Source organism: Limulus polyphemus, unplaced genomic scaffold (genome assembly GCF_000517525.1).
Source record: "Limulus polyphemus unplaced genomic scaffold, Limulus_polyphemus-2.1.2 Scaffold2527, whole genome shotgun sequence".
In the NCBI taxonomy this organism is placed as follows: domain Eukaryota; kingdom Metazoa; phylum Arthropoda; class Merostomata; order Xiphosura; family Limulidae; genus Limulus; species Limulus polyphemus.
Genome location: NW_013668137.1, coordinates 14,055 through 20,593, shown reverse-complemented (window position 1 = coordinate 20,593; position 6,539 = coordinate 14,055).

The window sequence follows — 6,539 nt, the reverse complement described above, 5'->3', positions numbered from 1 at the left end:
ATAATATATTTTCCATTTCTGATATATAAATTATTAAAACCCAAATATCACAGATCTAAAATGGCTATATTTTGAATCAGACTAGTATAATATTCATACATTTTGTTCATTCATTCAATGTAAAAGCATTTTCTGGTTGTTATTAGCCAGAAAATCATTCCACAAACACCTTATTCAAATTAAACTAAATTCTGAATGACTTTATCAAAATTCGTCATCAACCCAATAATGATGACGTGCTTCAGACTGGAGGATGTTACGTAACTCTTTAAATTTCTTTTTCAGTAATAAAGCCAGTGAATAACATTGTTTGAAACTTGACAAGAACTTTCATAAAAGTATGTAGTTTGATAAAAAGTAAAATATTTAATTTTGATTTTTTTTCTACTGTTTCGTTATTTAATATTGTTATTTGCACATGGTCACTGAATAGTTCGCTGAAAGATGATTTTGATGTTAAGTATTAAGAATGTTAGTTTTTATCTTTTACAGTTTTTCACATTTCATTTGCATAACCTCTAGAACCTCCTAAATGAACATCAAAAGTTTTTTTTTTTTAAAGGTAAATGTTTATATTTTATTTTCCATTTTCTCTACCATATCACTAACTGTAGATATTATCATCAACGAACAGTGTAAGGAAATGTTTAAAATTAAGAAATAGAAATATATGCATGCCTTTTAACTATTCGTTGAATAATCTTAATATATCTTCCTTGGGTCGTTTTTCACAACTTTGTCTTTACCTTTTTCACTTAGTTTATTTTTAGTGTTTTATTTTCCTTTCATGTTCTTTACTGTTGATTATTTATGTCAACACACGTCAATGGGTATCCGTGGGTGATAGAATGGTATGAACGGCCGAGATACCTTAGTCTCCGGCAAGATATTTTTATACGTGCTTGGTAATGTAAGCCTTGCAGAGCGAGGGGGAAACTTTAATTATTTTATAAAAATTATTAAACCTTTCAAGTGTGAATTTTAAAACAAACGTAATACATAATTAACTAAAATATAAAAGTAAAACCTAAATACAGTTTAACTGTTTCTCTAACTATAGGTAAGAAACAACTGAAGTGCTATTGTGAACAGTTTCATCTACTTAAGGGCAACAGCTTGGTGCCAATTTCAAAATAACCATTATTGCATTATAGTGTAGAATGAGCTCTTTCTAATGACTATAAACACGTACATGTAACTTCTAAAGGTGGGCGTGGCACCTGTCAGAGGTTGACAACATTTATTTCTTGTTTCAACTGCATTCGGCAAAAATACTTTGAAGCATATGTGTCAGAAAATTAAGTAAACTACATCGTTGTCTATATTAGTTGTACTTGACTACCCCCTTATGCTTCAAGCTATACTTTGCCAAATTTCGACATTGTTTTTAGCTCGCGAGTCATGTGACACAAAAGTGAAACACCTCATTATTACTTTCAGTGTTTCTTTTGCAATAAAGGAATAAATTAAGGTAACAGAACTTTGAACCGTAATATATTTGATAATAATGTCATTAAAATACATTGATCATAAAGTGGTTTAATTAAATTTTGTATGTAAGTCAGCAGCATGCGTAGAAAGGGTTTTAAAAATGTGAGGTAGACTGGTTCCAGCAATTATCCACCTATTGAGAATTACAAATGCTGCACACTTCTTTACAGCATTCTTAGGCACATTTATTCTGCCAACCAAGTGGTCATGGTTATACTTCTAACTTAAAGATGCATAAACATTAAGCCCAGTGTGGCTGTAAATACACAAAGAATTGTTGAAACCACCATCTGTTGGTATTTGTAACAACATTGCTACATGATATGTTAGGTAACAGAAATGTGGGGAAAACTATTATTCGTAATACAGGATTTATATCAGTTAGTTTGTTAAGATGCAGGTAGAACAGGAACAATAGTTTCGAAGACTAATGTGGTGATTTTCAAGTGAAATTATTAACATAACTGTATTGCGTTGTGTAGAACGTTTGATACACATGATTAATAGGCTCTAGTCTCATCTTACTAAGCACATGTACTAAGCATAATTTCAGTGTTATGGACCAGTACATGACCATGTTGATTCTCCAGTAAAGTCTTGTAAACTAGTACGCATATGACAATGTGGATTGTATAGTAAAGTGTTATGGACCAGTACATGACCATGTTGATCATACAGTAAAGTCTTGTAAACTAGTACACATGACAATGTGGATTGTATAGTAAAGTGTTGTGGATCCATGCATGCATGACCATGTGGTAAGTATATTTCTAGTCTTGTGGACCAGTGCCTTACCATGTGGATTGTATAGTCTTGCAGACCAGTTCATGTATGGTAATGTAAAATTGTATAGTAGTCTTGTGAACCAGTGTATGCATGCCCATGTGGATTGTACAGTGAAGTTTTGTGGACCAGTGTATGCATGACTATGTGGATTGTACAGTGAAGTTTTGTGGACCAGTGTATGCATGACTATGTGGATTGTATAGTACAGTCTTGTAGACCAGTATATGCACGACTATGTAGATTGTATAGTACAGTCTTGTAGACCAATGTATGCACGACTATGTAGATTGTATAGTACAGTCTTGTAGACCAATGTATGCATGCCCATGTGGATTGTACAGTGAAGTTTTGTGGACCAGTGTATGCATGACTATGTAGATTGTATAGTACAGTCTTGTAGACCAGTGTATGCACGACTATGTAGATTGTATAGTACAGTCTTGTACCAGTATATGCATGACTATATGGATCATATAGTGAAGTTTTGTGAACCGGCTAATGCATGACAATATAGATTATAAAGTCTTGTTGACCAATGCATGACCATATTGATTGTATAACAATTCCTACCAAAAACTATATTAAAATACTTTTTTTTGTTACATTTCAGTCATGGTTTACAATTTATCTTAATGACAAAACAGGTTTAAATTTATTAATAGTAGGTGTTATTATTTTGTCAAAATGACTTGGGAATATTTCATCAATTTTATGTAAAAACTGTCAATAAAGCTTCTTTAATTTTGTTTTTAAATGTTTCCTAAAGATTTTTTGTGTATTATATTATGATCATTTGAAACCATCAAGGTGTAAGCAAGAGAAAATTTAGTGCCAAATTTGCTCAGCTGTGTAATTAGGGTATCCAGTGGATAAACATCAGATATGTAGACTTTGGTTACCTGGGAAAGCTTTGAATGGTGTAAACTTTAATTCTCAAAGTAGTCTATATGACTTACATTATTACCTGCCATTCTAGTCCTAATTAAACCCGTCATTTGCAAGATTCCGAGATTAGACCTGTTACTTCTGCAAAATACAATGTTGGGGGAAAGAAATAGCATAAATTATTACGACTCTAGCCGTAAACCGTATATAACTCGTGCCTCATTTGTATATTCTTTTAAGGAGAGTCGTACTTAATTATATAATATCCTCACCATATTTGATTTTATATACTCTCACCGATTTTATCATCGTATTTAGTTTGATGTTGGAACTGAGTGATACTCTCACCATATTTGATTTTATATACTCTCACTGATTTTTATCATCGTATTTAGTTTGGTGTTGGAACTGAGCGATACTCTCACTGATTTTTATCATCGTATTTAGTTTGGTGTTGGAACCGAGCGATACTCTCTCAGCACTTTTAATTTTTTAAGCTTGTAGTCTTCTTGCAGATAGAACAATAGTTTTAATGATTTCTACTTTCTTGCCACGTAACCGATTCAGGAGAGTAATAAGACCTAACTACTGTACAATGAATTTAATCTTTTAGTAATAATGCATGATTAAAGATCTAATTTTGATAAAAATAACTGACAAACTCTCATTTCAAACTATGAACTTTCACGGTCCACAAATCGGTAGAAAGTCATTTTAAAAGATGATAACAAGAAGCTCAAAATCGGAACATCCAACAAAAGTTTTATGCGAGTGTTAAAATCATGGTTGTATTGATGGTCTATCTTCAAATAAAACTTAAATTACTGCATTCATTCCCAGTATGCAGGAGATCACTTTACAGGTTTTGAATAATGTGAAAACTGTAGCATGTTAATAGCATACCCAGAAATATTCTTGGTGTAGCCTTCAACTTGTCCAGATCGTCTATCAGAACAGCATACTTTGTCTTATCATCCTGAGCAAAATGACCAAACCACTCTTTCTTTCGAGGTTTTAAAAGAGTTTAACCAAATGCTCTTTACTGTGGCCTGTATCCAGTCTGCAGAAAGACCAGTTTTCTTCTCCTTTACCAGTTTTATTTCACCAAGGTATTTCTAGAACAAAGCACTATCTTCCTCTTAAAGCAGAAAAGATGGTTGTAATCCTTTAAATAACTCTTGTTTAATTAAGGCTATGTACAGTTGTTGATTATTTTAATTACCTTTTTGGTGGGGGTGATTTCCAAATACCTAAATTACTAATGTTTCCAGTTATGTGCGATTATTGTATAATAAATTTGTGAATTTTAATATTGTATGAACTTAATTTTCTGTTTAATCTTTATATTGAAGCTTGCGGCAATGTGTACAGGAAGTTTTAGCCCATAACCCATTTTACTGTCAGAATTTCCCTTTGTGAAGTAGATTGCTCAGAAAAATACATTTTGTCGTGATGAAAATGTGCAGAATATGTACAAATTTAACTTTCAATAACTGCTTTTGGTGTAAAATATTTTTTGTTTTAAACTGAGAACTCTGTGTTTGAAGTTTACAGTTTATGTTTTGAATATTTTTGAGCAGTACAGTATAGTTTTTTAACAATTCTATTAAGAGCAAATGTTAATTTATCATTTCTGCGAGGTGTTGAATGTGCCACAAAAAATGCTTCTCTTCTGTTTACAGTTGTTTTTATGACTGCAAGAGACACACACAGTACTGGTTGGTTGTTTTTCACGAATCAGTAGTTATTCTTTATATATAACAAGACTGGCAGTTCATATGTATTCTTTCCCCTTTCCACCTGTTGTGATTGTAAAGATTTTAAATAGAAATGTTTTTATAGTTCTTAGATCAGATGAAGTTGTAACTATTATGGGACTTGTGATTATGTTTAAGGGTAATTTCTAGTATCTTTAATTTTGTTAAGTACATCCACTGTTCAAATATCATCTTATGTTAGTACATGTACTGTGTTAGTATTCTCTTGTAAGCAGATTTTTTTATTGTAAATAATGTTGGTCGTCCAGCAAAAAGTAACCAAGTATCTATTTGTGAAAAAATTGTACAATGTTCATGTATTGATTTTAAAATGTGAAATAATTCATTACTGTAATTTACTGAAGTATTATTAAAAGTAATATTATTAGTTCATTGTGAATATTTTTAAGCATTAAAATTATTTAAAATTATTTCTGAATAATGATCGGGAAAAAAATTTTCAAATGTTGTAATAAGACAACGAAATTAACTTTTTCATCTTGTAATGTAAACTCATCTAACTTATTAAGTTAGAAGGCTAATGAATGTTATGAAAATCACTTTGGACTGCACGTGTTTCTTGTATCATATTCCTCATAATTAAATGAATGTATATTGGGTCTACTGGAATGACCCCATATCAAACAAGTAATGTTTACTATAATTCTGATACGTATCTTCACAAAATGTGACAAGCTTTTAGTAAACAGTACGTGTCTGTTGTACACAGAAAATCAGATGTGTTAATAAAGTTTTTGTACTAAAGATATGTTTGTGAAATGATGAAGTCAGTCTGCAAAGTGATGTTCATACAAAAAATAAGTGTACTTTTTATCCTTCGTACAGAGTACAAGTTGCGTTTGTGTAACCTTTAAAACCTATATATATATATTGTATCTAATATTTTCTTTAACTTCAACTGTTGCAAAATCAGTACTGCTGGGTCACATGAAAAGTTTACTTCTGAAACCACATCAAATGGCACTCTGTAGAAGGCCAGGAATTAATTATTATGTGGTATGTTTCACACCACATCCAGCCTCTGAACATTAAAAGTTTTTGTATTGAACAAACTTCCATGGTAGATCAACTACAGATTTGAGGTAACAGGTTTAACTTCTTCAACAAACCATTTTTTAGGTTCAGCCTCAGAACATTAAAAGTTTTTGTATTGAACAAACTTCCATGGTAGATCAACTACAGATTTGAGGTAACAGTTTTAACTTCAATAAACAATTTTTTAGGTTCAGCCTCAACATTAAAAGTTTTTGTATTGAACAAACTTCCATGGTAGATCAACTACAGATTTGAGGTAACAGTTTTAACTTCAACAAACCATTTTTTAGGTTCAGCCTCAGAACATTAAAAGTTTTTGTATTGAATAAACTTCCATGGTAGATCAACTTCAGATTTGAGGTTTAACTTCTTCAATAAACCATTTTTTAGGTTCAGCCTCAAACAGTAAAAGTTTTTGCATTGAACAAACTTCCATGGGAGATCAACTACAGATTTGAGGTGACAGGTTTAACTTCTTCAACAAACCACATGTTCAAATTAATAAGAAAATTATTAATTGTAAACACTATATGGGGAGGGAGGGAGGGGGAGTGATCTGTAATG